Consider the following 12,381-nt stretch of genomic DNA (forward strand, 5'->3'; position numbering starts at 1 on the left):
TGGGGTGGGGGGAGGTTGGGGGCAGGGGAACTCAGGCTTGAGGCTTGGAGGCCAGTTGGACCCACCTGGAGGGTTCCACCTGAGAGGGGCTGTGGAGAACTCGGAATCCACTCCCCACACCTTGGAGAGAAGGAAGAAATCTCACCCGAGGCGAGAGCGTTACACAGTCAGGCTAAATCTGGGCCCATGCGCAACACCCAAGGGACCTTGTCTCAGAGGGCTCCAGGCTAAACCAAGGCTTCAGGGTCTCTCCGGAGGGCACCCAGACCTGACTCTGTGAGGTGGGTTTTCCCTTACTCAGCCACCCACCTGCCAGACCAAGAAGCGGGGAGATACTTTCCGTCCTGCCTCCAGTCATGAAGCTGAACTTGCTCCAAGGCCATTGCCATGGGAATGGAGGTATGTGTGTTGGGGTAGGCCAGAGGGTCCACACCTGTGCCTGCTCCATCAAAATGCAAAGCCAGTATTTTATGGTCCTGGTGGTGAAAATACTTGCAGAAAGAGAACTGATGTGCCAACTAGGGCTCAAATAAACAGTATCCTCTGCCGGGAGGAGGGGGGCTCCTAACAGCCAAGTTTGAGCCCTTTGGGCATAGAAGATGCAAAATTTCCTGGGACTTAGGGGGGTTCTTATACGTATCAACAGACAGCAAAGCAGTGCTCTAATGCAGATTTTGAGTAATGAACCTTAGTCGGTGTCCCCAAATCCTTTAAAAACAGAAAAAAGACTGGGGCGCCTGGGTGGCTCAGTCGGTTGAGCCTCCGGCTTCGGCTCAGGTCATGATCTCGCAGTCTGGGAGTTTGAGCCCCGCGTCAGGCTCTGTGCTGACAGCTCAGAGCCTGGAGCCTGCTTCGGATTCTGTGTCCCCCTCTCTCTCTGCCCCTCCCCCACTCATGCTCTGTCTCTCTCTGTCTCAGAAATAAACATTAAAAAAAAAAAACAAAAACCAGAAAAAAGATTCATCTGGCCCAAATTGCCATCCTGTGGGTAGAAAAAGCCAAGAGTCCTCAATCTCGTGTGTGCCTCAGACCTTGTGGTAGTCTGATGAAGAATAATGCTCAGAATAATGTTCTAAAACTCACGAAGCAGGGCACCTGGCTGGCTCAGTCGGTGGAATGTGCAACGACTCTTGATCTCAGGGTTGTGAGTCTGAGCCCCGCGTTGGGTGTAGAGATTACTTAAAAATAAAATCTGGGGGAAAAAAAAAAAAAACACCTCATGAAGTACAATGCATAGACTTGCAAAGGAAACAAATTTTACTGGAATTCAGCCAAAATAGTAACTACAATTAAAAACTAATTTGGGGCACCCGGGTGGCTCCGTTGGTTAAGAATCTGACTCTTGATTTCGGCTCAAGTCAGGAGCTCACGGCTCACGAGTTTGAGCCCCTCGTTGGGCTGTGCACTGGCAGTGCGGAGCCTCCTCGGGATTCTCTCTCCCTCTCTCTCTCTGCCTCTCCCGTGCTCACACACACTCTCTCTCAAAATAAATAAATAAACGTTAAAAAAGATAAAAAATAATTCAAATAAGAATTTTAACCTGTGATACGGCAAGCTACATGCTTCTTTGTTAACACTTTTCTTTCTTTCTTTCTTTCTTTTTTTTAAGTAGGCTCCACGCACAGCACGGAGGCCAATGAGGGGCTTGAACTCATGAACCTGAGATCAGAACCTGAACTGATATCAAGCGTCAAACACTTAACTGACTGAGCCACCCAGGTGCCCCTATTAACGCTTTAAATAGCAAGCTCTAGCAGTGGCTCTAATAAGTACCATAATTTCAAAGAATGACTAGTGTAATTGATGCTTCGAAGCTTCTGCAACAACCGAGATCTGATATGAAAATATCCCTGATTTCTAGCCGTGGCAAAGCGACAGGTGCTGCTAATACTGCTGTGGTTTCTCCTTCAATTAAAGAATTGTAACTCTTAGCTAGCTGTTAGTTAAAGATGTAATTTTATACCCATTCAAGTTCATGGACTTACTGAATGATTTATGCATGAACCATCTCAGAACCTCAGGTTAACAACCCTGCTCTAAAGAGTAAAAACAGGGGTGCCTGGCTGGCTCAGTTGGTAGAGCATGTGGCTCCTGATCTCAAGGTCATGAGTTCAAGCCCCACGTTGAGTGTAGAGCTTACTTTAAAAAAAAAAAAAAAAGAGTTAAGGCAATTTACATGTATTTGAAATAGAATGTTCAGAGGTGGCAGAGAAACGATGGCATCGTGATAAGAAATCAGATGCACACTATCTGAAAAGCCCTCAGCATGTTCTCTCACCGACCTTATTCTCCTGGTTTCAGACTGGCTGGAGAGGGCTAATTAAAAGAAAGCAGTTAAAGGATTTTATGCCCATGTATATTTCTGCGTCCTAACTTTTAACTTGAAGCTTTGTAAATTGGAAGATTATTTTGTAACTTCATTGATATTAAAATTTGGTGCTCAGGAGCTTTAAAAGATACCAGCAAATTCATAGAGACAGAAAGTAGAGGAAGGGTTACCAAGGACTTGGGGGAGAAGAGAAGTTATTGCTTAATGTGTATAAAATTTCCATGTGGGGTGACAGAAAAGTTTTGGACATAGATATGGTAATAGTTGCACAACATTGTGAATATCATTAATGCCACTGAATTGTACACTTAAAAATGGCTAAAATGAAAAAAAAATTGGCTGAAATGGTAAATTTGGTGCAATTTATAAAACACACACACACACACACACACACACACCAAATAAATTACCGTTTATGCACAACAGATTGGCAAAAACTGCATTCAGTACCTTCCATGACCAAAACTGATCAGTGAGAATTTTTAGTTGAGTAGGAGAGTTATAAATTGGTATAGCTACTTCGAAAAGCTCACAGAGTGTGAGTAGGGGAGGGGCAGAGAGAGAGGGAGACAGAGAATCCAAAGCAGGCTCCATGCTGTCAGCACAAAGCCCAACGTGAGGCTGAAACCCACAAACCTGAGCTGAAGTTGGATGCTCAACCAAGTCACCCAGGCACCCCATTAACTGATTGTTTTAAGAAAAAGAAAGTGAAACACAACACATAGAATGGGAGAAATTATTTCCAAATAGTCTATCTGATAATAGTCTAGCATCCAGGATATATAAAGAACTCTTACAACTCAACAACAAAAAGATAAATAACTCAAATGAAAAAATGGGTACCGAAATAGACATTTCTGGGGCTCCTGGGTGGCTCAGTCAGTTAAGCATCCGACACTTGATTTCAGCTCAGGTCATGATCTCACTGTCTTGAGATCGAGCCCCGCGTTGGGCTCAACACTGGGCAAGGATCCTGCTTAAGATTCTCTCTCTCCCTCTCCCTCTGCCCCTCCCCCACTTGTGCAGGCGCACACACATTCACACACAGACTCTTTCTCTCTCTCTCTCTCAAAAAAAAAAAAAAAAAAAAAAAGAAAGAAAGACATTTCTCCCAAGAACATATACAAGTGGCAAATAAGCTCATGAAAAAATGCTCAACATCATTAGTCGTTAGGGAAATGCAAATCAAAACCACAATGAGATACCATTTTACACCCACCAGGACGGCAGTAATCAAAAAATTGGAAAACACCATGTGTTGGCAAGAATGGTGTAGAAAAATGGGAACTTTTTTATGTTGCTTGTGGGAATGCAAAATGGTAGAGCCACTTTGGGAAACAGCTTAGTAATTCAGAGTTACCAAATAACACAGCAGTTCTGCTCCTAGGTATATACCCAAGAGAATTCAAGGCGTATGTTCACACAAAAATGCAAACATGAATGTTCAAAGCAGCGTTATTCATAGTAACCAAAAAGTGATGACAACCAAAATATCCATCGGTGGATGAATGGATAAATAAAATACATTATAACCATGCGATGGAATACTCTTCAGCCATAAAAAGGAGGAAGTATTGATACATGCTGCAACATAGGTGAACCCTGAAACATTATGCTAGCTGAAAAGAAGTCAGACGCAAAATGCTGCACATTATAATTATTCCATGTAGTCTGAAATGTCCAGAATAAGCAAATCCACAGAGACAGAAAGTAGATTAGTGGCTGCCAGGGGCTGGCAGGGGGAAGAGGGCAATAGGAAGTGATGGCTCTGAGTACAGGATTTCTTCTGTGGGCCATGAAAATGTTCTGGAGTCAGATAATGGTGATGGTTGCACAGCTCAGAGAATATACTGATAACCACTGAACTGGTTACAGTTCAAAAGGGTGAATTTTAGAGGCACCTGGGTGGCTCAATAGGTTGAGTGTCTGACTTTGGCTCAGGTCATGATCTCACAGTTCGTGGGTTCAAGCCCCACCACATCTGTCTCTGTGCTGACAGCTCAGAGCCTGGATCCTGCTTTGGATTCTGTGTCTGTCTGTCTCTTTCTCTCTCTCTCTCTCTCTCTCTCTCTCCCCCCCCCCCCCCCCCCCCACTGCCCAGAGTCCCCACCTGACTCTGTCTATCTCTCTTTCAAAAATAAATAAACATTAAAAGTTTTTTAAATAGATCAACATTAAAAACAATTTTTAAGGTGAATTTTTTTTTAATTTTTTTTTTCAACGTTTATTTTTATTTTTGGGACAGAGAGAGACAGAGCACGAACGGGGGAGGGGCAGAGAGAGAGGGAGACACAGAATCGGAAACAGGCTCCAGGCTCTGAGCCATCAGCCCAGAGCCGGACGCGGGGCTCGAACTCACGGACCGCGAGATCGTGACCTGGCTGAAGTCGGACGCTTAACCGACTGCACCACCCAGGCGCCCCAAGGTGAATTTTAATGTAGATGTAAATATGTGAATTACATGTCAATAAAGCTACTGAGATAAATAATTTACAAATGCAGTTATTAAAGAAGACTTCATACAAATCTCAAAAATAATTCTATGCTTGAAAAAGGAAAAATTTACACAAAATTCTTTGTGTAAAATTTCAAGATAATTTTTTTAAACCTCCATATATACATATTATATTTAAACTTCTGATTTTCATTTTTGTGTTTTAAAAAATAAATGTATGATGGTGCCCCACTAAGTCAAAATTCTTTTTTTTTTTTTAATGTTTCACTGTCAGCACAAACTCCAAAGTGGGGCTCGAATTCAGCAACCACAAGATCAGGACCTGAGCCGAAATCAAGAGTCAGATATTCAACTGACTGAGCCACCCAGGCGCCCCAAGGCAAAATATTTAAATATCTGGAGTAAACACATAAAATGCTTTAACTTTTACCATTTCTAGGAAAATCCATGGATCCCAATATTCAAAATTAATAAGGCTTTGTAAGGTCCCAATACAGTATAACCGTACCTTGGGTTGGTTTGTCAGTTGCTAATCTTCGTGTTTCTGAAATGACTTATTTATGGAAAAAGACAGCCTCACTGAGGGGAGGTTAAACTGAAATACAAGAGAACAAGATCCCCAAAACAATGATCAGCAGCACGTTCTCCACCAAGGCTGAGGTCAAATGGGAAATGGGAAGTTTCTTTTTAAGTTACTTTAAAATCCTGCCCGGAGGTCATGCATGGATTTAGATTTTTGGACCGAATTCAAGGTAGCTTACGATGTCTGTTCTAGTGACTGTGGCTGCATAATAACTCACCTCAAAGCTTCATGGCATAAAACAACAACAATCATTTTATTATCTCTCACGGTGGCTGCGCATCAGAAATTCACGAAGGGCTTGGCTGGATGGTTCTGGCTCAGGTATCTTACGCAGTTGCAAATAAATGGTGGTTGGAGCCTAGCAGCTAGGGCTGGCCAGCCTTCTCATACTCTTCCAGTAGCCTTAGGGCCTCTCCACTTGGGGTAGTTGGGGCTCCCTTACAACATGGCGGCCTCAGGGCTGTTGCATTGCTTATGAGGTGGCAGAAGGCCACTCCAGAGGGAGTAATCTAGAAAGAAAGGAACTGAATTGCAGTCTTATGACCTAAGCTTGAAAAACATCCGGTATGGCTACTGCAAGGTTGGTTACAAGCCTGCCCAGAATTCAAGGGTAAGGGACTCAGCATCTCTTAGTAGTAAAAGTGGTAAGGTCCTCAAAGAGCATATGAGATAGAAGATTTTTTTTTTAATTTTTTTTTTCAACGTTTATTTATTTTTGGGACAGAGAGAGACAGAGATGAACGGGGGAGGGGCAGAGAGAGAGGGAGACACAGAATCGGAAACAGGCTCCAGGCTCTGAGCCATCAGCCCAGAGCCCGACGCGGGGCTCGAACTCACGGACCGCGAGATCGTGACCTGGCTGAAGTCGGACGCTTAACCGACTGCGCCACCCAGGCGCCCCAGATTTTTTTTTTTTTTAAGATTTTATTTTTAAGTAATCTCTACACCCAACGTGGGGTTCGAACCCACGACCCTGGGATCAAGAGTTGCACGCTCCACCTCCTGAGCCAACCAGGTGCCCCAAGATGAAAGATATTGTCGTACCCATCGTTGGAAGATAGAATGTGTTCAGTGCCCGTGGCTGTAGCTCTCATTTTTCTCTGCTGTGTCTCATTAAACTCTGAAGTATACCACCAACCAAAATGACACTATGGAGTTTATAAATAAAATATAAGGGTGGATGGGCAGCTCAAATGTATATTATGCAAGGGTGCTGGTAGAATCTGTTTATACACTGGCTCTTGAGGAACTCGGATAACAGTATAAACATTCCGTGGGCTTACGGAAGGTGTTTCATGTATGTTTTCTCGGCACGGTTTTTTATTTTGGTAAGATGTGTATACCTCAAACGTACCACTTTAACCCGCTTGAAGGATATAATTCAGTGGCATTAAGCATATTCATGTTGTGTAGCTGCTGTCAGCACCCCTTGCAGAACAGTTCCATCACCCCAGACTCAAACTCTACGCCTAGTAAACAGCAGCTCCCCATTTTCCCCCTCGACCCCAGTCTCGGGATGGTTTGTTTTGTTTTATTTTGTTGTCAGTAGGCTCCACACCCAGTATGGAGCCCAGCATGGGGTTTGAACTCACCATCCCAAGATCAAGACCTGAGCTGAGATCGAAACTCAGACAGTTAACCAACTGAGCCACCCAGGTGCCCCTTGAGATAGTTTTTTGGGTTTTTAAAAAAAATTTTGTGTTAACGTTTATTTATTTTTGAGACAGAGAGAGACAGAGCATGAGCAGGGGAGGGTCAGAGAGAGAGAGGGAGACACAGAATCCGAAGCAGGCTCCAGGCTCCGAGCTGTCAGCACAGAGCCCGATGCGGGGCTCGAACTCACGGACCCCGAGATCGTGACCTGAGCCGAAGTTGGATGCTTACCAAATGAGCCACCCAGGCACCCCAAGATACTTTTTTAAATGTAGTATTTGACATACTTCTCTGGTACTTCTTATTAATTTTACTTAACATTAGTGCAATTGAATTTTCTGACTTTAGCTTTTATTAATTTGTATCTGCATTTATCTGCATATAAACACTAAAAGTGCCTATGATAAAGAAATAAATAAACAAGGGGCTCCTGGGTGGCTCAGTCAGTTGAGCATCCAACTTCAGCTCAGTCATGATCTCATGGGGTTCGTGGGTTCGGGCCCCACGTTGGGCTCTGTGAGGTCCAACAGCTCAGAGCTGACAGCTCAGAGCCTGGAGCCTGCTTCAGAACCTCTCTCTCCCTCTCTCTCTGCCCCTTCCCAGCTTGTGCTTGCTCTCTCTCTCTCTCTCTCTCTCAAAAATAAATAAACACAGGGGCGCCTGGGTGGCGTAGTCGGTTAAGCGTCCGACTTCAGCCAGGTCACGATCTCGCGGTCCGTGAGTTCGAGCCCCGCATCGGGCTCTGGGCTGATGGCTTGGAGCCTGGAGCCTGTTTCCGATTCTGTGTCTCCCTCTCTCTCTGCCCCTCCCCCGTTCATGCTCTGTCTCTCTCTGTCCCAAAAATAAATAAACGTTGAAAAAAAAAACAGTTTAAAAATAAATAAACACAGAGGGTGCTCAGGTGGCTCAGTTGGTTAAGTGACTGACTCTTGGTTTCAGTCCAGGTCATGATCTCACAGTTCGTGGGTTCGAACCCCACATCAGGCTCCATACTGACAACACAGAGCCTGCTTGGGATTCTCTGTCTGCCTCTCTCTCTGCCCCTCCCCGGCTCGAGCTCCGCCTCTCAAATAAATGAACATGAAAAATAAATAAATAAACATTAAAATAAAATGAATGGCAATTCATGACAGGACAAAGCTAAGGTTCTAGACATCTGCCTGAGTCAACACGGGGTAGCATGGACCAAATTCACTCTCTATCCTCACTGCCATGCAGAACATTGGACAGCGGGAGGGAACAGCGATGTCTGGCAGACGGGAAGCAAATGAGCTGAGCCCCACGAGGGTCCCAGATTACCGCCTGGAGAAGGTTTCCAGGCTGCGGTGCAGGGACGGGGGAGCCAGGAAGAGCCCAGCAGCCTCTGAAAGCTGAGGAAGCAGAGGCAGAAATCTAGAAAGTCAAATGGCTACAGTCCGCAGGGCAAGTAGCGGGAAGAGCAAGTTGCATGGTGACAGAATTATGGAGACCGGCCGAGGGCCCTCCCTGAGCGTTCAGTTGAGAATACTGAATGCACCTGCAGTATGTGATGTGAAGAAACTACCAGAGGCCAGGAAGAGAGCCACCTGGAAGGATCAGTGGGAACAGGGCGCCGTACCCACCGCGGGGCCAACAATAGTGCATGAGTCCAACAGCCAGAGTGGGAAAACTCCAAGTCCAGAGAACATCAGAGTGCAAGGCACGGTGTGGCCTCAGCAGTGGAGAGAATCAACCCCAGACCAAAGAGCACTTCAAGTTTAAAAGGAATAAACTGGGAGGGGGTGGGGGCCTGGGTGGCTCAGTCGGTTAAGACTCCGACTTCGGCTCAGGTCACGATCTCGTGGTTCGTTGGTTCGAGCCCTGCGTCGGGCTCTGTGCTGACAGCTCGGAGCCTGGAGCCTGCTTCGGATTCTGTGTCTCCCTCTCTCTGTGTCCCTCCCCTGCTCACACTCTGTCTCTCTCTGTCTCTCAAAAATAAATAAATGTAAAAAAAATAAAATTAAATTAAAAAAAGGAACAAACTGGGGGCGCCTGGGTGGCTCAGTCAGTTAAGTGTCCAACTTTGGCTCAGGTCATGATCTCGCAGTTCGTGGGTTTAAGCCTCATGTTGGGCTCTGTGCTGACAGCTCAGAGCCTGGAGCCTACTTAGGGTTCTGTGTCTCCCTCTCTCTCTTTCTCTGCCCCTCCTCCACTCACGCTCTGTGTCTCTCTCAAAAATAAATAAACATTAAAAAAGAAAAAAGAACAAATTGTCTCCAAGTAACAGAACAGTGTCCCAGAACAAAACTCAAGGATACTTAGAAGAATATAAAAATACCCATGGGGTGCCTGGGTGGATCAGTCGGTTAAGGGTCCGACTTCAGCTCAGGTCATGATCTCGTGGTTTGTGGGTTCAAGCCCCGCATCGGGCTCTGTGCTGACAGCTCAGAGCCTGGAGCCTGCTTAAGATTCTATGTCTCCCTCTCTCTCTCTGTCCCTCCCCTGCTCATGCTGTCTCTCTCTAAAAATAAATAAACTTAAAAAAAAAGAAAAACTTAAAAAAAAAAATTACCCAGCATCCAACAAGGTACAGCTCACAAGGTCTGACATCCAGTTAAAACTTAGCAGGCGTATGAAGAGAAAAGAAAGTTTAACCCATAACGAGGAAGACAATCAACCAAAAGTGACCCAGAAATGACACTGATGGTAGATTAGGAGACAAGGAGATCCGGAATGGTTCTTATAATGAGATTCCACATGGTCTAGAAGCTATACAAAGTGGTGAACTCCATAAGTAGAAACGTGAAACATACAGCAAGCAGAGTGCCCAAATCAAGCTTCTAGAGATGAAAATTACAAGGACTAAGAAGAAAAATACCCAAGACCTGATTAACAGCAGACTGGGCCTTGCAAAAGAACAGATTAGCGAGCTTGGAGGGGGAGTAACAGAAACTAACCAGAGGGAAACTGAATAAAAATTAACGGCCCAGGCGCGAGAAGACAAATATTGTATGATCACACTCATTTGAAATATCTAGAATCTGCGGGTTACACAGAGACAGGAAGTAGATCAGAGTTTACCAGAGGCTGAGTGGAGGAGGGCATGGGATTATTGCTTAAGGCTGCAGAGTTTCTGTTGGGGCTGACAAAAAAATCTGGGAACAGTGTGGTGACAGTTGTGCAACACCACGAACGTAATTCATGCCATTGAATTACAGTCAAAAAGGTTAAAGTGGCAAACTATATATATATTTATATAAATTATATATTTTATATATGATAGATATTATTTATATATACAACAGATATTATTTATATATAAATGTATACCTATGTGTTTTGATATATATATATATATAAGTAATATATATTTATCCACAATAAAATAATTAATAAAATGGGATGCCTGGCTGGCTCAGTTGGTAAAGCATGTGACTCTTGTTATCAGGGTCATGGGTTCAAGCCTTACAGTGGACATGAAGCCTACTTAAAAACTAAAAATTAAGAATAGCTAATAAATAAAATTAAATAAGATAAGCTGTTTTAAAAATGAACAGAGCATCAGCGAACTGTAGAAAAACTTCAGGCTGCTAAACATCCATGAATTTGGAGTCCCCAAAGAAGGGGAGAGGAGAGAGAGAAGGGGACCAAAATATTGAAGAAATAATGGCTGAAATTTTTTCCAAATTCATAACACACTAAACCTACACATTCAAGAAACTCCGTAAATCCTAAGTGCAAGAAACACGAAGAAAATTCTATCAAGACATATCACAATCAGGGGTGCCTGGTTGCCTCAGTCCATTAAGCGTCCGACTTCAGCTCAGGTCATGATCTCGCGGTCCGTGAGTTCGAGCCCCGCATCGGGCTCTGGGCTGACAGCTCAGAGCCTGGAGCCTGCTTCTGATTCTGTGGCTCCCTCTCTCTCTGTCCCTCCCCACTCATGCTCTGTCTCTCTGTCTTAAAAATAAATAAACATTAAAAAAATAAAAATAAAAAGACATATTACAATCAAATTGAATTGATCAGTAATAAAGTGAAAATCCTAAAAGCGGCCAGAGGCAGGTGTGGGGGGACAAAATAAGGTGGGAAAAACTCAACTCTTCATGTTACACTATCGTCTTTTGTTTTGGGTGTCATCCTGTTGAGCAAGGACGTGGGTTATTGATACTTTTGCCCAACTCGCTTTTGGTCTCTATGTAAATGACAAACTGTCAAATCTAAAAAGGTCTGGTCGTTTCTTTACCAGCCAAATCTGTCAGACTGGCCTGACACCCCTCAGTGAGTTCGAGGTTGAGCCATAACTTGGTCTGAATAGGGACTATGTTCTGCGACTTTACAGTGACCAGAGGACCCTCGAGGAGCAGGCAGAAGGGACAAAGAGCACCTGCCCAAGTTTCCAGCCACGGGAGAGGAAAAATTACCCACCGGCTGTGTTTTTGTTGTTGTTGTTGTTGTTGTTTTAATCATTCTATTCACCTCTCTGCTCCCAGGTCTACTAGATGTCCTCTTTGAAACACAAAAATGATGCTAAATGTCTCAGAAAGTGTGTTTTGCTCTCGTAAAACACCAGAGTTTTGTTTTCTGTTTTGCATAGTAATTTTTTAAGTTTATTTATTATTTATTTTGAGAGAGAGCAGGGGAGGGGCAGAGAGACAGGGAGAGAGAGAATCCCAAGCAGGCTCTACACCATCATCAGGAAGCCCGACGTGGAGCCCGAACTCACGAACTGTGTGACGGTGACCTGAGCCGGGGCCAAAAGTGAGGCACTTCACCGACTGAGCCGCCCAAGCGCCCCGGTTTTGCACAATAATTTTGATTCAGCATTGTGTTCGGACTGGAACTAAGTTCTTGTCTCTAGCGTTTGAAGTGTTGGGGAAGAGTGCTTCTTTCGTGGAGAACCACCCAGACTACTGGTTTCCGGAAGAAACGGAGCGCTGTCCCTGGGAATCATGGTCTAGGGAACTGGAGCGGCCGTCATGAGGGCGATGGTGTGAGATCCACCGGGTCACGAGGCTGGATGGACACAGTGCAGTCATCGAATAGTGGAGATGGTACGTTTGGGATCTGACTGAGGCAGGTCCAGAGACCACAAGTAAAAGAAGCAATCAGGCAACTTCCTTTGCTTCTGGCACATCATCACTGTCAGCATCACCCTACGGAGGAAGGCGTGGGCAGTATCCCGAACTTGCCCATGTTCGCAATCCGAAACGCTCTCCCCTTTAAACACTAGCTCCCCATTCCCCTCTCCCAGCCCCTGAAAGGTGATTCCACTCTGTCTCTCTGAATTTGACAAATCTCGGGACCTCATATAAGCAGAGTCATGCAACACATCATGTCTTATGTGTCTCCCTTGTTTCTCTTAACATAATGTCTTAATATTTTTTTTAATCTTTATTTATT

The sequence above is a fragment of the Leopardus geoffroyi genome, chromosome E3, assembly GCF_018350155.1.
Source record: "Leopardus geoffroyi isolate Oge1 chromosome E3, O.geoffroyi_Oge1_pat1.0, whole genome shotgun sequence".
NCBI classification, from domain to species: Eukaryota; Metazoa; Chordata; class Mammalia; order Carnivora; family Felidae; genus Leopardus; species Leopardus geoffroyi.